The 26,069-nt window shown below is 36.4% G+C and overlaps 1 protein-coding gene and 1 non-coding gene across 2 annotated transcripts in view; both read left to right on the top strand.

Moving 5' to 3' along the window:
- The window catches only part of TMEM232 (transmembrane protein 232), a gene marked incomplete at its 5' end in the record, with an annotated part of 218,900 nt that overhangs the window by 97,548 nt on the left and 95,283 nt on the right, over window positions 1-26,069 (top strand). The window lies entirely within an intron of this gene.
- LOC123325456 lies at window positions 2,079-2,263 on the top strand. Its single transcript, XR_006540457.1, has one exon. It is a non-coding gene; the product is annotated as a U2 spliceosomal RNA (small nuclear RNA).

The following is a 26,069-nucleotide window of genomic DNA, read 5'->3' as shown; positions in this document are numbered from 1 at the left end:
GCATGAGAGATACCTTCTCAAGGAAGAAATACACATTTTGGGTTCAGTTGCCAAGCCGTCTGAGATGAGGCACCAGCTGGATAGGTGATGCTAGAAACGCCAGATGTCCAGAACCTGGAGCCCTTGGGAAGTTTTCTTAATGGTTGTAAAAGATAGCCACTGGGCTCCTCGTGAAGTTGGGTGTGGGAGGAACTCCACCAAATGAAGGAACTCTTAGGACCGCTAGTTCTAAGCGGCAAGTTGCCAGGCAATTAAGATGACTCTCTGATGTCAAAGTTGAACAATTCTGTTTGCCACCCCATGTGAGTACCTTTTATAAACAAGGCACCGTGCTAAGCACTTAGATGTACGACCCTTAGATGTTGATGTAGATGATGATTTTGTCCATTTTATAGATTTATAGATCTATAAAAATCTCCATTTTGAAGATGTGGAATCTGAGAGGTTAAGTAATTTGCCCAAGGACTCACAGTCATTAAGTGTGGGAGTTTGAACTTAAATGCATTCTGACTTCTGCGTCTACTGTGATGCTTTCTTTCCCCTCAAGTGAAATTCATCTGATGGCAAAGCCTTGAGCACTTTGTTAAAGAAACTTCATAAGAAAAAGGTTTTTATTTTTTAATTTTTTTTCAATTTCTGTTTCTTGATTTTCAGAACTTGATTTTGATTAAGGGATTTTTTTTTTTTCTGGGCTCTGCATCTCTCTAGTTAATATTAGAAGAAAATCTATGTCAAGGTGGAGGCACTTTCAGTAAGTCAGTATGATTTTCTTCCCCCCTCCATTGGCTTTAGTGAAAATCATACTGACTTAACTAGAAAGTGCCTCCACCTTGATGTAGAGTGCATATATATGAAGAGAGGGAGAGAGAAGGAGAGATTAAAAGTTAAAAAAAGGAGAGCTGCAAAGAATTCTTAAATGTCTTAAAACTTTCTAGTTCTGTTTCACAAAGGGAAGAAAGAAATCTGTGTCTCCTTCACAAAATATCAAATATGTTTATTTATAGTTTCTTTCTGATTGATTTAGATTAAGTAATTTAACTTCTCTGAGCCTCAGACTTCTAATCTTTGAAAATGTAAAAGCTGTACATCCTCTCAAGTTTGTCCTGAAGATAGAAGAAAAAACTGTAAAGAGCTTGCATATGTTAGTTCCTTTTCCCCTTTGTTCTATAATTTAGTAGATTTTCTAAAATGTTTTTTCTTCAGAATATAATATTCTTAGGAAAATTAGAATCAATAATAAATGGAAGATTTATATTTTTGTGCACATATGTATTATTAAGCTATGAATTGCTGTTAGCAACTTTTCAAAGAGAGATTACAGTTTCATGATTTCCCTTTTGGTTATGTTTTGTTTCCCTTCTTTCTAGTTTTAGAATGAAAACACAATTCACGGGCGCCTGGGTGGCTCAGATGGTTAAGCGTCTGCCTTTGGCTCAGGTCATGATCTCAGGGTCCTGGGATCGAGTCCCGCATCGGGCTCCCTGCTCCTTGGGAGCCTGCTTCTCGCTCTGCCTCTCTCTCTCTCTCATGAATAAATAAATAAAATCTTAAAAAAAAAAAAGAATGAAAACACAATTCAGGATGGTTCTGTGTCGTACATGCGTTTTGAGGGTATACTGTCAAGACGCATTATGGAAGGGTAAAGTTTGGAATGTTAATAGTTAGCACGGCTGATGATAATTTTCAACTGAAGAGAGAGAGAACATGAATGGGTCTTCAGAGATGAGCTCCTAATTTTTGAGCCTTTGTGATTTGATTATTAAAAATTAGATCATCAGCTCAGATCAATCATTTAAAGACTTCTAGAGATTGAAGTGGTATTAGAATTGAAGTCCAACTGCCAGTGACAGAAACATGCTTCACACATCCCACATCCATTTCCAATACATGACTCAGTTTATCTGCAGTCTTGCCTGAGAGATAAATCAGTCCTCATCTGTCTTCTACTATTTCCTATCCTTTCCTGCCTTTTCACTGGAGCCTTGGTCTGAACTGCAATTTTAGATGTCATTGATGGGACCATAGCTTTAGCTGTCACTTTCACTGCAGTGTCTTTATGCTTATACAACAGGGGTCTAATCGCTTCTTGGCCTTTTGGCTAAGATCAAGTGTAGTATCTGTTCTTATCAGTTTAATACAACAGGGGTCTAGCTTCAATACACACATTTGTGTGATTTTTATCTTTCATTTTTTTTGATGTGATGAATTACATTTATTGATTTGCATCTGTTGAATAATCCCTGCATCCCAGGGATAAATCTCATTTGGTCATGGTGTCTAATCCTTTTAATGTGTTCTTGAATTTGGTTTGCTAATATATTTTTGAGAATTCCTGCATCTGTATTTATCATGGATATTGGTCTATAGTTTTCCTTTCTTGTGGTATCAATATCTGGTTTTGATAATCAAAGTAGTACTGGCCTCATAGAATAAATTTTGAAGTGTTTCCTTCTCCTTGATATATTGGAAGAGTTTGAGGAGGATTGGTATTCTTTAAGTGTTTGGTAGAATTCTTTAGTGAAGCCATCTGGTCCTGGAATTTTCTGTGTTGGGACTTTTTTAAATTACTCAAATAATGTCTTTACTTGTTATTGGTCTATTCAGCTTTTCTAATTCTTCCTGATTCAGTCTTCGTAGTTTGTTTCTAGAAATGTACCCATTTCTTCTAGGTTGTATAATTTGTTGGCGTGTAATTGTTCATGATGTAGTCTCTTATGATTCCGTGTATTTCTGTAGTGTCAGTTGTAATGTCTTCTCTTTCATTTCTAATTTTATTTATTTGAGTCTTTTCTCCTTCCCCCCCCCTTTTAAGTTAGTCTAGATAAGGCTTGTTAATTTTGTCAATCTTTCTTAAGAACCAGCCCTTAGCTTTATTGATGTTTTCTACTGTTTGGGGTTTTTTGTTTTGTTTTGTTTTGTTTTGTTTCTGTTCTCCATTTATTTCTGCACTGATCCTTATTATTTCCTTTCCTCTGCTAAGTTTGGGCTTACTTTGTTCTTTTTGTCTACTTTCTTGAGGTGTAAAGTTAGGTCGTATATTTAAGATCCTTCTAATTTTTTAGTATATGCATTTATTACTATAAACTTTCCTTTCAGAACTGTTTTTGCAGTATTTGATATGTTGTGTTTTCATTTATTTTGAGACAAGTTATTTTCTTTTTCTTTTGATTTACTCTTGGACTCAATGGCTGTTTAGAAGTGTGTTGTTTAGTTTTCATATATTTGTAGATCTTTTCGCTTTCCTCTTATTATTGACATCTAGTTTCATACCATTGTAGTCAGAGAAAATGGTATGACTTCAAAATTCTTAAATTTGCTAAGATTTGTTTTGTGGCCTATCTGATTTATCCTGGAGAATGTTTCATGTCCACTTGAGAAAATGTGTATTCTGCTGCTGTTGGATGGAATGTTCTATGGATGTCTATTAAGTTTATTTGTCCTAAAGTATGATTCATTCCAACATTTTATTGTTGATTTTTTTTTTGGTCTGGATTATCCATCTGTTGCTGATAGTGGGGTATTGAGGTCCCCTACAATTATTGTATTGTTGTCTGTTTCACCCCTACGGTTTGTTATTAATTCCTTAATATATTTTGGTGCTTGGGTTTGGGGAGTGTATATGTTTATGATATAGCTTCTTAATGTATTGACCCTTTTATCATTATATAATGATCTTTTTTGTTTCCTGTTACCCTTTTTGGCTTCAAGTATATTTTGACTGATATAAGTATCAGCCTTTGTTCTGTTTCCTTTTGCTTGGGATATCATTTACCATCCTTTCACCCTAAGCCTATGTGTGTCTTTAGAGTTGAAGTAAGTCTCTTGCAGTCAGCTTATAGTTGGATCTTGTTTGTTTGTTTGTTTGTTTGTTTTTTAATCCATCCATCCACTCTGTGCCTTTTGATTGCTGAGTTCAATCTACTTACATTTAGGGTGATTATTGATATGGAAAGATTTACTACTGTCATTTTGTCTTTTGCCTTCTGGTTATTTTGTTTTTCCATTGTTTGTTTTTCCTTCTCTGTCTACCTTTGTACATTGGCAGATTTCCAGGTGATTTGCTCAGTATCTCCACCCCCTCCCCCCCCCCCGCTTTTGTTTTGTTTCATGTCTCTGCTGTAGAGTTTTGCTTCGTGGTTACCATGAGCTTTACATAAAACATCTCAGATAAAATAGTCCTTTTTCAGGGCACTGTGTGGCTTAGTCAGTTAGGCAATTGACTCTTGCTCTCAGCTCAAGTCTTGATTTTGAGGTCCTGAGTTCAGGACCTACATTGGGCTCCATGTTGGGCATGGAGCCTACTTAAAAAAATAGTCCTTTTTTCTGCTGATAGCAATTTATCTTTATTCACATATAAAAGTTACATCTTTTTCTCTTCCCTTTTTATATTTTTGATCTCAAAATTATCGTTTTATGCTGTGATTTCATTACCAAGTTATTGTAGCTAAAGTTATTTTTAATGTTCCTTTCCTTTAACCTATATGCAGTAGTTAAGAGTTTTAATATACTGTTTTTTAAAAGTTATAATATTCTGTTTATCACCTTAATCAGAGTTTTTCATACTTCTGTCTTTTTGTTTCAGCTTGAAGATCTTTCAACATTTCTTGTAAGGCGGGTCTAGAGGTGGTAAACTCCCTCAGCTTTTCTTGTCTGGGAAAAACTTCCTTCTTTATATCTGAAGGATAACTACTGGATAGAATATTTTTGGCTGGCAGTTTTTATCTTCAATATTTTGAATATGTCATTCCACTGTCTCTTGGCCTATAGAGTTTCTGCTGAGAAATCTGATGATAGCTTAATGGGGGTATATTTGTATGTTATTTTTTTCTTGATTGTCTCTGAAATTCTTTTTTGAATCATTGACTTTTGATGGTTTTAATAAAGTGTTTCTTGGAGAAGGTCTTTTTGTGTTGAGATAAAAAGATGTTCTATTAGCTTTATGAACTTATATATCAAGTTGCTTCCTCAGGTTTGGGAAGTTCTCAGCTATTATTTCTTCAAATATTCTCTCTGCTCCCTTTTCCCTCTCTTCTCTTTCTGGTATACCCATTATTCTTATGTTGGCTTTTCTAATGGAGTCAGATAGTTATTATAGGGTTCACTTTTTAAAAATTTTAGTTCTCTTTCCTCCTCCACCTGAATCATTTCTGTATTTCTATCCTCAAGCTTGCTAATTCTCTCTTCCATATGATCTGCTCTACTTCCAATTCATTCTAATGCATTCTTCATTTAAGTTCTTCAGTTCTAGAATTTCTGCTTGGTTCTTTTTTAGAATTTCAGTTTCTTTGGTAAAGAAACTGCTTGTTAATTTTATTCCTGAGATCATTGTATTGCCATTCTGAGTTTTCTTATAGCTTCTTCAATTTGTTTATAACGGCTGTTTTAAATTCTTTATCAGTTAGATTTCAGTATTCCATGCATTTTGGGGTTACGTTGCTGGAAAATTGTCATTTTCTTTTTGTGATACCATATGACTGTGATTTTTCATTGTGTTTGATGAGAAGTGCCTCTGTCTCTGCATTTGAAGTGGTGAACACCTGTCTTGTTTAAGCAACGTTGTGTTTGCTTTGATTTCAATAGTTCAACAGGTTGGTAGTTAGGAGCCTTCCTTCTGTTTTCCAGAAGATGGTGCTATAGCACAAGTTTTGGGTTTCTCTTGCCAGCTAAGATTGGGAGTGGTACACACAGGAAAAAAAAAAAGTTGTGGCAGGGGTCAGGGGGAGGTATACACTTGGGCCTTTGGGTTTGCCCACAGTCTGGTAGGGGGATCCTCAGTTGAGGGTGTCCCAAAAGTGTGTGAATGGTCCTTTTGCTTCCCAGGGAAGACAGCAGAGGATGCTTTCCTTCGGTGCTCTTTGTCTGCCTACTTCCCTTTCCTTTCTCTGCCTCTAGTCACTGAGGTCTCCCTTCAAGACAGCAACTGGTCCCTCCAACTGCAGTGCCTGTGGCTGGGCAGACTCCCACTTGCCACTTCCACCCGTTACCTCCTCTGTTAGACAAGTTGTGTTGGCTTACTACTGGACCCTCCACTGTTTTCTTTGCATTTGCGGTGGTTGACAAATGTGTATTAGCTGCTTAATTAGAATGTAAGCTTAGGTATGGCATTAATCAGATCAGGATAGTCTCCCCACTTTCTAGTTGGGTTTTGCACCCACAGAATTTTCTATTTTTTCATATATTCGTTTATTCAATAATTATTTATTGAATGCCTAATATAGGTCAAATACTATGAAAGAATATGTCTCAGACAAAATAATGAGTAAAAATAGTTACTGTCCTTCCCAGTGGAACTTAGAAGCAAGTGTAGGAGAGAGATGTTAATTAAAATCACACATATGTGTTAAATCTTTATAATGGTAAGTGCTACGAAGGAGAATTACATGGTGATATAAATAATGATAAGTGCCTCAAGAGAGATACATGGTATTAAGAAGACTTGGAGTTGGGAGGGGAGATCAGGGAAGGAAGGTGGTATGCCAAACAAAGAGGCACAGGATGCGCAAAGTCCCTTTGGTGAAAGGGATTATCAAGCATCTAAAGACCTAATAGAACAATGCTGTGGCTGAGTCACTGAAGCCACGGGCAGCTGAGGTGGAGAGGTGGTCAGTTTTCAGCTTTATCTTAGAAGCCAAAGAAGGAATTACATGTTTGTTTGTTTTTTGTTTTTTGTTTTTTTGTGGTGGAGTGAGGAGTACAAGGCTGTGTGTGTGTGTGTGTGTGTGTGTGTGTGTGTGTGTGTGAGTTATGGCATGATCATAAGTGTGAAGTATTATAGCTAAGTGACCTTGGGCAAGTCACTTAACTTCTCTAAACCTAACTGTCTTTCTCTATAAAATTGGATAATGATAGCACCTTTTTTATTGGGTGCCTCTGAGAAAGTCAATTAAAGGTGTCTTTTACAGGGATGCCTGGGTGGCTCAGTCGGTTAAGCATCTGCCTTCAGCTCAGGTCATGATCCCAGGGTCCTGGGATTGAGTCCTGCATTAGGCTCCTTGCTTAGCAGGGAGCCTGCTTCTCCATCTGCCTGCAGCTCCCCCTGCTTGTGTGCACGCTCTCTCTCTCTCTCTCTGACAAATAAAATCTTTTTAAAAAGTGCTTATTACAGTATCTGGCACAAAGTAAGCACTAAAGTGTTCATTATTATTATATTAATAAATGTATGATAGTATAATTATAAATGCAACATAATATATGTTATTGATCAGTATTATATGCATCATAACAATTTTCACTACTGCTGTTGATGGCTTTGTTATGTAGGGAAAGTGCATAGGATGCTGTTGTATATAACATGCACTATGTTGGTGGCAATAGAAATGGATAAGAGGTAGCTGGATCTGCATAGTATCTGGAAGAAAGAGCAACAGAATTTGAGGATGATTAGAGATGAAAAAGTGACATGAGTGATGAGAAGGAAATGTCTTTTCCAGGTTGAGCAACTAATCCAATAATGGTGCCATTCACTGAGACAAGGAATGGTGGGGGAGATCAAGGTTAGCTGGGAGTAGGGGAAGATTGTGGTTTGGTTTAGACATGTTGAATTTGAAGTAGTGCTTTTGAGTTCTTCAAGGAGAGATGTCCTGTTGGAAGTGAATTTCACTTCTGTAATTCAGAGAAGTCTGAGCTGAGTCATAGAATGAAGGTGTTGACTGAGTCATGGGCGTAAACAACATTGCTTTGGTAAAGAACATTAAATGAGAGAGGAGGCAAGGCTAGGGTGGAATTTTGAGGATTACCACCATTTAACATCTGAAAAGATGGTACAGTAATGCTTTTTTAAAATTTTAAGTGTATAGAGATGTTGATATTAAGGGCATATAACAGAGACTTTCTTAAATAACCTACCCAAATAGTGATAGTATCTCCTTCTTTGAGTATCTTTGAGCAACACTTTCTGCTCACTGCACAAAAAATATAAATGCAGGTGACAAAAAAATTGCAAAGAATTGTTTGTCTATGAAGCATACTTTCAAAGAACTTGCAGTATCTACCTAATGAAAACAAATTAAGTTCCCAACCAGTGTATGAAGCTTTCCAAGTTTGTAGAAAAGATCCATTAGTCAGGAAATGCAGTAATATGGTATACTGCTCAAAATATATGTATATCTATGTACAGACAACACTAATAAATTTCTGTCTCCTAATGAAACATTTGCACATGTCAAGAAATACCAAGATTGGCACCAAAATACCAAGAAATTATAGAGATAGGTTGTCGCATAGAAGCAAAACGTAATTGGCCTTTCTGGTTATTCCATAGACTTATAGGCTTTTAAAGAATGTTACTAGTCTTTCCAATCATTTTAAAGATAAGACTTGTTAATGATGTATTTATTATCATTAGCAATGGCACTGATGTCTCTTCCATCATTTTGTCCAATAAACAAGGCACAGAGATATGTATTTAGGAGATTAATTTCTCCTCATAAGCACTTTTAGAACCAGTACTTCATGTCCTCCATTTTCACTTGAGAAAGTAAAACTTTATCAGCCCTAACAAGTTAACCAGACTGTGTGAAAATGTTCATGGCAAGGATTGCAGTGAAATCAGAGGTCTCAGAGTTGGTTCAAAACCGGCTGCAGGTGTTCTGCACCAGGGAGCCCAGTGGAGAAGGGCAAGGCAGAAAGAGAGTATATGATGGAAGATACCAGTAGGGAAAATAGGAGATGGTACTATGAATGGATGAAAATTGTGAGACACTTGTTTCTGCACGTCCTCATTGTCTCCAAACTATTTGGCTGCTACACTTCTAGAATTTGTGCATTTGTTTATAAATTTGTTGTGTGCTGCTGATTTACCTTTCTTCCCCAAATTTTAGTTCTCACATTCTGAATTCTCTTTTCATTTTTTTTTCTTTCATCTTCCACCTCCCTCTTAAAAGGGTGCATCTACACCCAACACTAATCATGCCTTATATCTTTAATAAATTGTCACATCCATTTATCATTCTGAACAGCTTCCACTTTCAACGCCAATTCTGTCACTGCAATATAAGATCAGTAATTACTAAGCATCCATCATATCTGAAGTGATATGTCCCTAAATTCTTGGCTGTTCACAATAGTTCACTAACCTGAGTCTTGTCAAGCTAGAACTAATGTTGACTGCTCCCCTTTCTATTTTTTCCCCCCTACATAAAGCTATTCAAAGGAAAAAGCCTATCTTTAGCATTGTAATTTTACTAAACCATTTACATGAGCAAATCAATATTGTCACACAGAAGTCTAAGCACAGCTGGCTGACAAATCAACCACCTATTAGCATACTGATATCAAGCAAGGAGAGCTGTGATAAGTGAATTGTACCAAAAAAAGGTCACATCTAATAATTTCACTAGCTTTTCTTGCTGAGCTATAGATAGCATGTATTGCAGCCAGCAGTGATTTTCAGGAGTCTGTCTCTAAAGGCTAAGCATTAAAAAGGAATTTAACATAGTCCTCCTCACAAATTCCCAAATGCCCATGGATCTTTTTCCTATAATGTTCACCTTCTATCCATGGATAAGATATAGGAAGAAGGGACAATAGATGGTGAATTCCATTCGGCAGTCAGGACAACTTCCTTGACAGAACCATATCTGGCTGGGAGAGGTGAGCATGGCATTGACACCGCCTGTGGGCTGAGGCAGGGCAGTTAACCCCACTCTTAGAACCTGGGGCAGCACCTCTCTGCCACTAGGCTGCGTATCCAGCCCCGAGGAGTTTCAGCCAAGGATGAACTGGATTAGCCCAGACTGAAGGCTTGGCGGGTATGTTCAGCATATCAGTGTGTTGCAGTAGTGGTGGTCAAGGTGGAGAAGGTGATGGATCTGTGGAAGTGCTGGCAGGAACAGGCAAAACAGCTGGACAAGTCGTGGCTTCCTAAATCTACCCACAGAACCCTCTGCTTCATTTGGGAAGAGCTCCCAACATCTCTATATTCATCCTAATTGTCTTCAGTCATCATGTAGCCCTTGCTCTCACACAGAGTCTTAATCAATGGCACGTTAAGCATACTGATAACAAGCAGGGAGCGTTGATGACAAAGGCATTTATATAAAAGAAAAAGTCATATAAAAATAATTCACAAGCTCCCTTTTCTCTTCTCTTGTTCAATTCCTTATTCTACTCTATTAATAAGCCCAATGTAATGAAAGTCTCTGAATTTTGGATGCTAGAATATCCAGAAAACCACTGATACTACACCTGAGTCCAGATGGGACCAGTGAGTAGTATTCCTGTACATTCTTCCACCCCTGGTTAAGTAAGCAGTCACTTTAGCTCTGTATTTTAGAGTATTATTGCCACTAGGTCAGATATGCTTCAGGAGTGTGATAAAGTGATAGGCCCAAGGTAGTGGTAATTTGGCTGCAAGATATGAAAAAGAAAAATATAATTGCATTTTGGGATTATATATATATATATATAATCTATATATGTATAGATTATATATATATATCTACAGAACACTATACATTTAGGAAAGAATGTACTTAAATAAGTCAAAGCACTGAAATTCTCAAGAAGGCTTTTTCCCCTTTTCTTCCCATACTCAGGGATGCATCTAATCCAACCGTGACTCAATGGGGTTTCCAGTCATCAGAAATGGAAATTATTTAGTCAGTGTTCATATGCTGTGTTGCTGAGCAAGCCTCACTGTCAGAAAGCAATTCCATATCGTTCACCTTTAATTGTGGCTATATATTACCGCATGAGTGAGAATGGGAGAAGAGTGCAGTTAATTTGATTGATATAGACAGCCAAAGTGGGCATTTCAGACCCCTGAAATTCCCTTTAGGACTTCAATGATCCTTTCTGGCAGTCTCGGTACATCACAGCAGTGGGATAATTGTCATATTTCCCCTCTATTTTGCGGACAACTACCTTTAATAGTGTTTTCTCAGCCTACTTGCATTTAGATTATTGGAGACTTAAATGATGAGGGGTAAAATGGACCATAAAATACCTTAATATGTTCAAGTTTAAATAGATTTAAAAAATAACTAGAGTTAATCTGAAGGAAAACAGGCTTGCACCAAATGAAGAGAAACAAAAATACAAAAACCCCAAACACAAAAGCAAATATAAAAACAACATTACATTGGTTGGTGGAAAAAAAATAGGTCAATTTAACACCCACTGGCATCTGTAAGGTGTGATAGAAAGTAAACTTCTAGTCTTTTTATATAGCTGGGACTGCAAAAGATTACTGTGGTTGGCAATGCCTTGAAAAAAAACCCAGGTTACTATTAATATAAAACTGTATGTTAACTCTATTAGAATTAAAAACAAAACAAAAAAATACCCCAGGTAACCATTAGGGAGTTATTGAGGGTGAAAGTATCCCAGAACAATAAACATCCTCCATGTTTTACTGATAGGGAAATTCAAGGAATTAGATGTGCAAATCTGATTTGGGCATGCAAGTAGGCAGCGCCGTGGCACCAATCAAGCCCCTCCACCACTCATTCTTTTTCCCCTCATTACCAGTTCCCTCTCACTGGTCAAGACATTTGAATGGAATAACAACAGAAACAAAAAAACAAACAAGGAAATTAAGAAAGGAGAATAGTTCAATTCTAATTTTATGAATCTAAGCATGCCTGTTTGAGAACATCCAAAGATACTGCAGACCTAGTTCTTCCAATTATGGTCAGTGTAAACCATTCAGGTTAGCAGGTCATGTTGCTTTGCCTCTTCTCCTTAGCTAACCATCATGACCACTGCAAGGACTTGTTTGAGGCTAGGAACTGGGGAGTTCAATTCTACCTGTGAGGCAGCCAACCAGGCAAAGCTGTCATGAGTTTCAAGAGCCATTCCCATGGAAGAAACATAGGAGCCATTTGGTCCAGTGCTCTTCTTGTATTTGAGGAAACTAAGATTTCACAAGGTTAACTGACTTCCCCAAGATCACTTATAAGATAAGGAATAAAGCAGCAAATTTGGGATAAGAACTCAATATTTCCTCATTCCCAGGATGGTTTTGGAAAACTCCCATAATTTTCATAGAGATGTAGCAACACTCTAATTGTTGAAATAGATTTTCTTCAAAGGGTATATGGATGGGTATCAACTAAAATTTTGTTAACTTTCTTGAAATAAAATATTTAGGAATTCTTATATGAAAATAAATGCCTAGTCATACCTATGTGGCAATTTTTATATTGTCTTTGGGCTCCAGCTATGCTCTCCCCTACCCCAGCATCAGCATCTCTCACTGAAAGCCCCACATTTTATTACAAGGAACAACTTTTCTCTACTCAAGTAGCTTTATTAAAATATGCTTACATATTTATTTATTTTTTCTGATTGGTATTCTTCAGCTCTACATTGCAAAGATTTTTAATAGAGGATAGTAAAATATTCACATTATAAGATGAAGACTAGTACCAAAACTTAATTAAAATGGCACTCTTTAAAGTGACTGTTATAACTAAAGATAGACAAATAGCTATTTTCATTTATAGCTGCACATATACAACTTGTTTAATGCTTATAAATTGTTTGATTGATTTAGGCTTAAAAGCTGCCAAGATATTCCAAGGAGTACATGGTATGACTTGCAAACAAAAACAGGGAGAAGAAAGGAAAAAAAAAAACAAAACAAAACAGAGGACCAATTATCCAATGTTTATATACAATTTTAAGGGTCAGTTTCTTGGGTATACAAGTCAAGGGCATCATTTTCCTCTAAAAAAAGTCACACAGCTCCATTTAATGCTCATTTGACAACCACACAGATTAGTGTTTTGGAAGTAGAAGATAAGGTTAAGGAAAAACATTTGCTATGAATTCACCTAAATTTAAGGCCTGCTCTGTATTTTTGAACAGGGCTCAGGAAATGAGCTTATAGCTAACAACAAAGATAGACGAGAAGAACAAAGATCTTGGCCAAATTTATCCCATAGAATTTCAAAGCTGAGTAAAACTAGTAAACTAGGATCTGAATGCATTTACTAGACACATCTGGATAAAAAGTGAAATAAATCACTCAAGTTAGTGAAGTTCAAACTGTTAAGTATTTTTGTGTTATCCTCTTAGTCCCTGAGGAGCTTGACTTTTCCCTTGAATTTTGTACTCAGGTATACAATCACCTACATGTTGTTTTCATTTAGATGGTCTTATAAGCACCTTAAACTTAACATACCAAAATTTACTCTTCTCATTCTGACCCAACCTGTCCATTCCATTATTTTCTCAGTAAGTGGAAAACTCATCCTTCTGTTAATTCAGACCTTGAAACCATCCTTGACTCTAAATTCACTCACACTGTATGCTCCATCTATCAGACAACTTTGCAGTTTTTACCTTCAAAATATTTTCAAGGTCTTTCACTACTTCCACTGTTTCTACCTGATTCAAAAAAGAAGAAAACAAATTGACATTTGGGATAGGATTGTCTATCTTTGGAAGGGACTTTTGTTAAGGCTTGCAATACTGGTAAAAATAGTAGGAAGCTGAAGAGAGCTGAAATGTTTTCTGTAGACCAGACACAGTGCTAAGCACTGGAGGTAGAGTGGTGCCCTAGACAAATAGGCTGTTTACCTTCATGAAGTTCATATCTAAGATAGTGGACAGATAAATCTATAAACAAATGAGGTAGTTACAGATTATTTTAAGGCCCATGAGTGAAATTAACTAGGTGATAAAATGGGAATAATTGGAGGACTAGGAAAGATCTCAATGAGTGGAGATTTTTATTTTTATTTTTATTTTGGGCAGAGACCTGCTGATGGAGAATGAGCATGCCTTGAAGAATGTAGGCAGAGGGAACAGTGAGTGCGAGGCCCAGAGGAAGGAAAGGATTTACCACAAGTGGTAACTAAAAGGGTGGTTACAGGGTAATGAGTGAGGGGAGAGGGGGAGCAGGTGAAGTTGTCACTGAAGCCAGACCTTACAGGCTGTCAGGCCAGATAAGGAATTCTGGTTTCATTCCATTGCAAAAGGAAGTCATGGGAAGGTTTTAACCAGAGGTGTAACAGAGCCAATTTACCTTTTAAAGAGAACCGATTGTGGTCTGAAGGTGAAGGCTGAATTAAATTGGCATTGCTTTTATTCCTTTAATCCCCTTTTTGAGATTTAAAACTTGACTTTGAAAATGACCTAGTTTTATGTTAAATGCCTGCTGAAAATTCCTTTGATAGGAGTCATCCTTCCCAATCACTGGAACTTCCATTTTCATCTACAGCTCTATTAACTGGCCATAGTTTCAGTGCCTAGAAACTGCAGAAATTCACTGGTAAACCATTTCTGGCCTGATGAGGGCAACATTTAATCAACTCATTCAATGAGACTGGCATAGTAAGAATAGAATAGTATTTATGAAATGATACTGATATTTTTAAATTATGATAATATTAAAGATCAGACTTGAGGTTGGTATTTAATTTTGGGTGTTTGCTTTAATGGAGATATTTGCATGTATTTAACTTGTTTAAAAATCATACACATACATACGTAAATACAAACAGTCCCTAGAGAGTTTATAGCAAAAACAAAACAAAACATACACATTCACAAATTTAGAAATTATGTCCTACTAACCATTTGTTTTTTTATACTTAAGATATTTGCTATCCCAACAATGACAATAGTAACATGCATTTCTCTTTAGTCATCTCTTCCTGTTACCATAAAATTTCAAGCAATATGCAAGGAAAATACCCATTTTGATACTGATTCCAACTATAAAATTTATTTTATATTACATACACTTTTTACACTTTAGGCGCTGAGATTATTCTCCTAGATATAGCTCCTAGCTATAATTCAATAGAAATCTATTAAAAACTAAATGAAACTTTACTTCCCTACAATATATTCTCAGTACAGATGAGACCTACACACATTAGTTAAATATGCTAGAGGTCTTTCCCACTTCTGATGGTGCTTGTTTTCCACAACCATTTCTTGTATCCTTTGTTAGTATCAACCAATGATTTTTGAGATGTTAATTCACAATTGTCTTAAGGGGGTTTTCTTCCAATAGTTATTGAAAATTTCATAGAGGTCTCTTGAAAGCATGAAAGCCATTGACCCTACAGAATGAATTTTTTTTTTTTTTAAAGATTTTATTTATTTATTTGAGACAGAGAGAATGAGAGACAGAGAGCATGAGAGGGAGGAGGGTCAGAGGGAGAAGCAGACCCCCCGCCGAGCAGGGAGCCCGATGCGGGACTCGATCCCGGGACTCCAGGATCATGACCTGAGCCGAAGGCAGTCGCTTAACCAACTGAGCCACCCAGGCGCCCCAGAATGAATTTTTAAGGGAGGAAATTCCAGGAACATAGCCAAGTCATGTGGGGGCTATTTGGGATCTGGAAGGCCTTTCTTTCCTTAAATTACACCCACTGTAAGGACCTTTAAAATGGTCACCTATGCTGCATTAAATTTGTCTCATGAAAAATTACCCTGTAACTGTGTAATGTAGGCACTCAAAAGTTTTTGTCCTTGATGATACTTAAAATGTCATCATAATTTCCTCTTAGGGGTTATTTAACATTATCATAAGGAAAAAGAAATATAATGGTTAATTATAGTAAGATTAATTAGTGTTTGCATTCTACTTTTCTCTTGTAATTCCTTTATAAACATAAGCTAATTAATAGATCAGATGCTGATATTTTGTCTTCAAGGAGTTTAATGCTTTAAATTATTATTTATGTTTAGCTCAAGTGCTTCTTCAGCATTTTTATTTGGTGCAGTATATAGTATAAGAGAATGCAGATATTCTTCTTTCCTCTTCCACTGTAAGCAGGTAGAAGGTGTTTGGACCACTTACTACACCCATTTGTGCTTGCAAAAGCTCTAGAAACAATGTGAAGAAAGTCACTTTCTTTGGAGAAAATTTTAGTGGGATATAACATGTAAATTTATTCCAGAAATAAAATGCATAGTCCTATAAAACAGGTGAAGGATGATTTGCAAACAAACCACACCATTCCATATCTTGTATTGTGACCAGTTTATGAAAATTTAGAAAAGTGGTCAGAATTCTTTGCAAAGTGAAAGAACTACTTAAATGTCTAGAAAGCCTTGTACTTTCACATTGTAGCTGTATATTTCACCTCCCTAAGTGTCCTTTTCAGCCCCATGATGCAGCAGTGAGTCTGCTATCCTCAGCTTTACATGTAGGTTGTTCCTTTGCCTAGCCTTTATCCTTCAATGTACTTTTGTGACTAACCATTCGGTGTCATTATCCCATAGTATTTTGGTTTTTGCTTTTCTTAGATTATTGTCTATTTTCTTATTTTTCTTTCTATTTACCTTGGGTATACTTTGTCCCTTTTTTTAGTTTTATAAGTTAGAGACTTAGGTCATTCATTTAGAAACTCTTATTTATTTTTTTAATTTTTTTATTCTTAAATTATCCCCATACATTGCATCATTAGTTTTAGATGTAGTGTTCCATGATTCATTGTTTGTGCATAACACCCAGTGCTCCATGCAGAATGTGCCCTCCTCAATACCCATCACCAGGCTAACCCATCCTCCCACCCCCCCTCCCCTCTAGAACCCTCAGTTTGTTTTTCAGAGTCCATCGTCTCTCATGGTTCGTCTACCCCTCCGATTTCCCCCCCTTCATTCTTCCCCTCCTGCTACCTTCTTCTTCTTCTTCTTTTTTTTTTTTTGGAAACTCTTATTTTTTATAAGATGTCTTCAAAGCTACAAATTTCCCTCTAAGCTCTGCCTTGAGATGTTGTATTTTCATTTTATAATGAAATGCAAAATATTTTCTTATTGTTCTTGTGATTTCTTCTTTGAATCATGGTTACTTAGAATTATGCCTTTTAATTTCAAAATATGTGGGGGTTTATAGATACCAGATTTATTCATATAAATATTATTCCACTGTTATTAGAGGTCATACTTGGTGAAATTTCAGTTTTTTAAAAATTTGATGAGTTTTTTTTATGCTCAAACATTTGATCTATATTGGTGAATGCTCCAGGTGCATTACTGAAAATACTTGAAAAGAGTATGGATTCTGCAGTTGTGTGTAATATTATATAAATGTCAAATTATCTCAAAGTTGTTGGTAGTATAATTAAAATCTTCTCATTACTATTTTTTTTACTCTTTTTTATAGCTGTATCTGTTAGAGTGTGTTGTAAATATCAACTACGATTATAGATTTGACTCTATCACCTTTTTATCCTGTAGAGTTTGCTTTGTGTTTGTTGAATCTCTCCTATTAAGTACACATACATTTATTATTTTAATGTTTCCTGAGGAATTGGCCCAATATTCCTCTTTACTTCTGGTTAATCTACCTTGTCTGAAAATGTACATGGTCTGGTATTAGTATTTCTACACCACTTTTTCAATGCTTGCCTTTTTTATGATACGTATTTCTATATTTTTGTCTACTCATTTTCTTTCACCTTATTTAATTTTTTTATTTAAAATCTTTGTAGATAGCATATAGTTAGGTATTTTAAAAAAATCTAGTTTGACATTTTTTGCCTTTTAATTGGAATCTTTCATCCACTTGAATTAAAAAAAGTTTTTTTAATTTTCCAGATCAATTTTTTCTTTCATTATAATATAAAAGGCTTTTAAAAGTTTTATTTCCAGTAAAGTTAACATACAGTGTTATATTAGTTTCAGGTGTACAGTATTGTAACTCAACAATTGCATACATCTGCCTGTGCTCATCACAACAAGAGTACTCCTTAATCCCCATGGTCTATTTTATCCATCCTCACCCCTACTCCTGTTTTCTAAGTTAGAGTCTGTTTCTTGGTTTGTCTCTCTCTCTCTCTCTTTTTCCTTCATTGCTCCTATAAATTTTTTTAAAGGTTTTATTTATTAGATAGAGAAAGACAGCATGAGTCGGGGGAGGGCAGAAGGAGAGGGACAGCAGGAAGCAGACTCCCCTCTGAGCATGGAGCCTGTCTAGTGGCTCCATCCCAGGACCTTGAGATCATGACCTGAGCTGAAATCAGATGTTTAACCCACTGAGCCACCTAGGTACCCCTTTGCTCCTGTAAATTTAATGTAAATATTGCTATGGTTGGATTACTGCTACCAATTTTTCTGTTTGTTTCCCGTATGTTGCATCTTTTCCTCCCCTTCTGTTCCTCCTTTCCTGCCTTATTTGGGGTTACCGGAATATGTTTTACTATTCCATTTTAGATCACCTATTGGCCTTTTTTGGTCATGCTTTTATATTATTTGATGGTTGTTTAAGGTATTATAATATGCATCTTTAACATACCCTTAGTATTGTATTACTTCATATAAGATGTAAGAACATTGTAGAGACTGAATTTTGGTAACTTCCTGTGAAGAGTTTTGATTTTTGTTAGCTAGCAATTTAATTGTTGGCTGATCACATTGAACTTGTGGAGCTTTGGTTTTCACTTTATTAGGAGAGTCTGTTACATTGTAGCCTTTAGTCTTAAGAAACATTCCTTAGTCCTGAAACTTCTTTACTCCTGAGGTGTGGTCTTTTTGAAGTTTAATGGCCAGCTAACAATTTTTGCCAACTTCCTCAGACTTAGAAGCGTGCAAATTCCAAACTCTCTCCTGCAGTGGTCAGCTTAAGTTTCTGCTTAGGTCTTCAGCCTTCAGCTGTTACTTTTCACTCTGCTCTTTAGAGTCTCTTTCATATGAGTACAGTTCATGGGTTGTCCAAGAATTGAAGGGGGTTTGCACATAGATTTTCAGGCTTCCACCCTTTAAGGTGCCTTGCTCCATCCTCTGACACCTAAAGCAATACACCTGAAGGTTTTGCTTGAGTATTAGCTATTCTGAATCTGGAAAGACTGGTGTGCCCTCAAGAGAAGTCACATAAATGTTGATATCACCCAGTTGCATTCTCATACTTTCGAGAGTTCAACTCCCTTCAATTTGTCTACTTTTGGTTGTTCTCCAGTGCCTTTAAGTAGTTGGTTTTTATATTTTATCTGGAGTTAATGACTGCCATCTCTGGGAGGGTAATTAAAATTATATCACTTTGTTATGCCAAGAACTGGAATTGGAAAAAGATTTTTTAAAAATATATATAAAGGCTCCCTTAAGAAAACAGCTGAGGAAGATTCTGAGCAAGTCATGCGATCTAGATAAATACAAACTTTGTGCAGTGACATGATCAACCTGCTTATTCTTTTAAGTCAATTCTATCACTGGTCTCTTCATTTTAAGGTTGAATCCAGTGATGTGGTTACAGGGATGCGGTTTATTGGCTAAAACAGTATTGTTTTCTTTTGCTTTAATATGAAATTCATTTTATATGATTAGGGAGTATAAAAGCTTCCAAATCTGGTGATACCTTACTTTATATATAGTCTATATAATTTCCCATGCTTATTTCAAAAGTCTTTAACTTAGGTTTTATAAAATAGACGCATTTAAACTGTTATCAGACACTGAAAGTACCCACTCTCTTTACTTGTTTTCTAACTGTCCTCTGTTCTCATGCCCTCTACCTTGGCTTATATGAGTTTATATCCAGGGGTTCCATACTCAACAAATTAATGCCTGCAGGCCTAGGCAAACAACATAAATGTGTAAAGCAAGCCAGCATGGGGAAACATGAGAGAGTTCTGGAAAATGAGGTAGATTGGAGAAAACATGCATTATATAAAAAGTCAACCTCACCATCATTTTGCATATTGGGGTCTATGGGCCAGTGTTACCAGATTTCTACTTCTAAGAGAAGCTGGAAATAGGGATTTCTATGTGAAATATCCTGATTATTAAAATACCTTTCAGGTCAAATCAAACGTATTTGATTAGTGTCTTAGTCCATTTGAGCTGCTATAACAGAATACCATAGACTTTGTGGCTTAAACAACAAACATTTCTTTCTTATAGTTCTGGAAGCTGGGGATTTCAAGATCAAGGTGCTGGCAGATTCACTGTCTAGTGAGTGCCTGTTTCCTGGCATATAGCCACACAGGTTCTAGCTGTGTCCTCACATGGCAGGAAGGGCAAGGTTGCTCTGTAGGTTCTTTTATAAGGGCATGAATCTTATTCATGAGGGCTCTGCTCTTATTACTTACCTATGTCCCAAAGGTCCCATCTCCAAATATCATCACATTGGGGATTAGGTTTCAACGTAGGAATTTCAGTCTATAACAGTTAGTGTACAGAATTCTTGTCTCTTGAATTGCTCACTTATTTCCATTGTTGGCTTGTCTTCCATTTGCTTATTCTCCCTCACTCATTTGGAATACTCCCCCATGCAAATCTACTTAAATCCTGTTTTCTGTGCTCAAGTTTCTCATCCTCCTAAAGCTGCTGAGAGTCTTCCAGTCTTCATTGTTCATCTTCTCCTTCTGTGAAATCTATAATATTTATAGTCTTAGAAAACATTTTATGGCTTAATTTTACTGCCTTTGTACACTGTGAATTGTGCTTCAGTTCCCACTGTCTTTTCTTCATTTCTCCCATAGGTTTTCAATTTTCTTTATTAATTTATGGTTGGTGTTGATACATAAGGCTTTTTTGAAGTGTGAGGGAAGGTGAAATTATAGGAGGATTATTGATTTGGAGATCATAGATATATCCAATCCAAACCCTTTATTTGACAAGTGAGGAAACAAAGGCCCAGTAAATTAAATGTGATTTACCAATGAGCAATAAGAAAGTTGATGGCTAGATCTTAGAACTCCAAACCTCCTGTTGGTTTCTCTTTCCACCAAAGACACAGCACTCAGTAGATTTAGGACAAGGTATTTTACATTTAGTATCAAAAGATGGATTTATTCTGTTTCTTCCTGTATGTTCTTTCTTCCTAGGGTAGCTGAGTGACACAGAATTAGATTTTTTAGAGCCAAAGAGATAATGTAAAATATCTTTCCCCTCAAATTGAGAATATCTGATAGCCTCATCCAATCACTTAAGTTTGGTAATAGGGAAGATGATAAATCAGCCTAACTCTGTTGTTTACAAGATTTTGATTTTATAGTATCTATTTCCCCTTATGAGCCTTACAGACAAGGAGGTATCCTGATTGCGAAAGAACGGAATTTGTCCTCTAATCTGAACTACCTATTCTCTCATAAATTCTTAAGTAGAATTAAATTTTACTAAGAAAACTGTGGCATTGCTATAATAGATCTATATTCTACTCTGGTATGCATTTGCCTTTTGAACAGAGTCATTATACCACACGATGGCATCCTAAATCAATTTCTATAAATGTTAACACTGAAGTCAAAAACATAAGGCTATACATTTATGAAACTTATGCTTTTTTAATCCAAAAATCTAAATGAGTAACATTATTCATGAACTTCAACTCATTAAAATTATTTGCAGCTTCTTTGTTCAGAGCTTGTTATGAAAAAAAGTAACAGTTGTTTTTATGAAATAAAACTACATTCACGATCATTTTGAATTGTTAAAGAGCTTAAATATTATACACTACAAGTAAATTTAATATACTCACATAAGTTTTAGCATGTAGAGACTGAAAATCTTCTTACAATGAACTACAGAATAGAACTACTAAAGTGACTATAGAAGTTTTAGTAAAGCTTCTAAATTTCCAATAACTTGTGAATAGAATTCTTTTTGTCCTAATTTTGTTCTTTGAGTTCAATTTAAGAAATCACAGTTTTAAATTAGAAATAACCATATCTAACTAGAAAAATAATGCAAACAGGATAGTCCCCTCGTCATGAAATATTTAAGTTCTGTTATATCTTTCTCAGTATTATACTTATAGCTCAGTGGTTCTTTACTAGCAAAGGGAGTATGCATTTGTCCTCATTTTTATTTAACAAATATTTATTCCCTTCAATTGATACTTAATAATTGAGTCATTACTCTTCCAAAAAGACCAGATCACTTTAATTTTGGTTCTAGCAAATATAAAGGCTACAAATGTGGCATTAAGTTAATGACATTCATTCTGTTTATTCTCATAGCTCAGCAATGTCTCTATTTATTTCCTGGAGTTAAATAGAATATTTTATTCAATTTTATTTTACATTTGTTACTAAAATGGTTATACTACTATATATTCTTGCCTCTATCTAGATTTTTGGAATAGAAAATTATGATTTTCGTATCTTGCACTTTTATTATTTATCCTGATGTTTTTATTTCAACATTTCTTCATATAAGTAAGACATTTGGGCTAAATGGATTTTTTTAATTTAGTTAACATGTTTGTTTTCATTTTGTTTTTTCAACCAAGTGAGATAGTCTCTGTGACATTATTATTTGACGTGTCATACTTTGTTACATATAGAATTACCTGGAATCTTTTAAAATCCTATGTCAAGGCTCTATCTCAATCCAATTAAATCAAGCTCTCTACGGGTTGAATCCAGATATCATAATTTAAAAAAATCCTTCGGGTGATTCCAATATGCATCCAAGTTTAAGAACCACTGGAATGATAGGAGAATGTTGACATTATATAATGATAAAACTAATCTAGTTGAAACCATACATTTTTTGCTTTTGCAATGATCTTCTGATTTGCTTAACTTTTCTAAGCTCCAGTTTATTATATGTAATATTTGATATATGAGAAATATATGCAATGTAAATACGTTATAAAGTTTAATTAATTTAAATACCCATTAGCCTACCATATGACTTCAGTATTAAAAGTTATAATGTGTGTTTATTCACAGCCTCATATACCTGCGTGAGTATCCCCTGGGTCATGCTGGCAGAGATAGTCTTCTTAGAGTGCATTTGGGACAGGTGGCACTGCCTCTCCTAGGACAAACGAGCCAATGGGCACCACTGAGCTGCCCCATTCATTAGCATAGGAGCAGAGGCATCTGCTGAAGTGCAGCTCACCCAGAAGCCAACTTTTTGCTGCACCTTAACATAAACACCAAGCCCCTGCACATTCACAGGACTGCCCTTCTGGGATAAACCTACAGCAATGACAGCCCAGTGAGAGCCACCCCCAGAGGATCAGTGGCCATGCTGGGTCCCTAAAATTTAGAGTTTTGAAACCCAACCAGCATGCCTGAGATAAAACACAGGAGCACTGGGCTTCTAGGTAGGCAGATAGCTCAGACACAGACAGGGTAAAGGCAGAAATCTGAGGGATGCCTGGCACAAATGAGGGGGGGATTGTTCCCTCTGTGAAGGCCTCCTGAATAGTGGCAAGCTGAAACTCCCCTCTCTGGGGACAACAGTGCTGGCTGACACCATTTTTACCCCAGCCATCAGCACAGGTGGACTTCAGTGAGAGGCACAGTGCCCAGGGTGGAGATTTTGAACCACTTAAAGAGAGCCCCACCCCCTGCTCTCTGCAGGTGCTTTTTTACTAGGGCAAGAGTGCCTAAAGTCAGAGCAGCAGTGGGCTCCTCCCCCAGAAAACCAGCACTCCCCACCCCAGTGGCTTGCACCAAGTCTACTGACTATAGACTGCTGCAAAACTCCAGCTCTAGCAGAAATAGGATCTAGCCTCTTTTAACAAGCACACCAAAACACAGCTAGTTAAAACTCACCATACAGTGGAAGTGTCCAAACACTCACCCTTGCAGGCAAGGAGAAACTTTGCAGAGGACTGGCCTGAGGAAAAGAGCAGCCAAATCACAAGAGCAGAGTGAACAGCATATACCAGAAACACTTCCTGAAGCCCTAGGCCCTGGACAGCATATGACCTCTTCTTTTTTTTTTTTTTAAGATATTATGACTTCTTCTTATTAGAACCATTACTGTCAGGAGCAGGAAACATAAGAGGCTTTCCTAACACACAGGAGACAGAGACCCAGACAAAATGCCAAGGTGGAGGAATTCATCCCAAAAGAAAAAAGAAGAGGTCACGGCCAGGGATCTAATCAAACCAGATAAAAGTAATATGCCTGCCGCAGAATTTAAAACAGCAATCATAAGGATACTAGCTGGGCTTGAGAAAAGCGAAGAAGACCCCAGGGAGTCTCTTACCACAGAGATAAAAGACCTCAAAACTAGTCAGGCTGAAATAAAAAAAAGCTATAACTGAGATGAAAAACTGACTGGATGTAATGATCACAAGGATGGAAGAAGCACAGGAACAAATAAGTGATATAGAAGATAAAATTACGGAAAAAAGTGAAGCAGAAAAGAAGAGGGAAAGCAAAATATTGGATCATGAATGTAGACTTAGGGAACTCAGCGACTCCATAGGCATAATAACATTCGTATCATAGAAGTCCCAGAAGAAGAGAGGGAAAAAGTATTTGAGCAATTTATAGCTGAAAACTTCCCTAATCTGGGGAAGGAAATGGACATCCAAATCCAGGGAACTCCCACCAAAATCAACAAAAGCAGGCCAACACCAAGACATATTGTTGTAGTAAATTTTGCAAAATACAGAGATAAGGAAACAGTCCTGAAAGCAGCAAGGGAAAAGAAATCCCTAACCTACAAGGGAAGACAGCAGATCTCTCCACAGGAACTTGGCAGGCCAGAAGAGACTGGCATGATGTATTCAACCTACTGAATGGCAAAAATATGCAGCCAAGAAGACTTTATCCAGCAAGGCTGTCCTTCAGGATAGAAGGAGAGATAAAGAGGTTCCCAGACAAACACAAACTAAAGGAGTTCGTGGCTTCTAAACCAGCCCTGCAAGGAATAGTAAAGGGGACTCTTTGAGTGGGAAACAAAGACCAAAAGCAACAAAGACTAGAAAGGAACAGAGAAAATCTCCAGAAACAGTGACTTAACAGGTAATACAATGGCACTAAATTCATATCTATCAATAATCACTCTGAATGTAAATGGACTAAATGCTCCAATCAAAAGACATAGGGTATCAGAATGGATAAAAGAAAACAAGACCCATCTATTTGCTGCTTACAGGAGACTCATTTTAGACCTAAAGACACCTGCAGATTGAAAGTGAGGGGATGGAGAACCATTTATCATGCTAATGGATTTCAAAAGAAAGCTGAAGTAGTCATACTTATATCAGACAAACTAGATTTTAAACCAAAGACCATCACAAGAGATGAAGAAAGGCACTCTACCATAATAAATGTGGCTATCCAACAAGAAGATCTAACAATTGTAATTATGTATGCCCCAACTTGGGAGCACCCAAATATATAAATCAATTAATAACGAACATAAAGAAACTCATCAATAACAATACAATAATAATAAGGGACTTTAACACCCCACTTACAGCAATGGACAGATCATCTATGCAGAAAGTCAACAAGGAAACCATGACACACTTTGAATGACACACTGGACCAGATGGACTTAACAGGTGTATTCGGAACATTTCATCCTAAAGCAGCAGAATACCCATTCCAGTGCGCATGGAACATTCTCCAGAATAGTTCACATGCTAGGTCACAAATCAGGCCTCAACAAGTACAAAAAGATTGAGATCATACCATGCATGTTTTCAGACCACAATGCTATGGAACTTGAAGTGAACCACAAGAAAAAATTTGGGAAGACCACAAATACATGGATGTTAAAGAACATCCTACTAAAGAATTAATGAATGGGTCAATCGGGAAATTAAAGAAGAAATAAGAAAATATATGGAAACAAATGAAAATGAAAACACAGTGGTCCAGAACCTTTGGGATGCAGGAAAAGCAGTCATAAGAGACAAGTACATGGCAATATAGGCTTACCTCAAGAAGCAAGAAAAGTCTCAAATACACAACCTAACTTTACATCTAAAGAATCTAGAAATGTATTACATTTCATCTAAAAACCCACAGCTAATATCATCCTCAAAGGGGAAAAACAGAACTTTTCATCTACAGTCAGAAACAAGGCAGGGATGTTCACTTTCACCATGTTATTTAATATTGTACTGGAAATCCTAGCCTCAGTAATCAGACAACAAAAAGAAATAAAAGGCATCCAAATTGGCAAGGAAGAAGTCAAACTTTCACTATTACAGATGACATGATACTTTATGTAGAAAACCTGAGAGACTCCATCAGAAAATTGCTAGAAATGATACACAAATTCAGCAAAGTCACAGGATATAAAATCAATGCACAGAAATCTGGTTAATTTTTATATATCAATAATGAAGCAGCAGAAAGAGAAATCAAGGTATCAATCCCATTTACAATTTCACCAAAAACCATAAGATACCTAGGAATAAACCTAACCAAAGAGGTAAAATATCTGTACTCTGAAAACTATAGAAC

This window comes from Neomonachus schauinslandi, chromosome 7 (assembly GCF_002201575.2).
Source record: "Neomonachus schauinslandi chromosome 7, ASM220157v2, whole genome shotgun sequence".
In the NCBI taxonomy this organism is placed as follows: domain Eukaryota; kingdom Metazoa; phylum Chordata; class Mammalia; order Carnivora; family Phocidae; genus Neomonachus; species Neomonachus schauinslandi.
The sequence above is the reverse complement of the archived record's forward strand: the minus strand, read 5'-3'. Positions and strand labels throughout refer to the sequence as shown.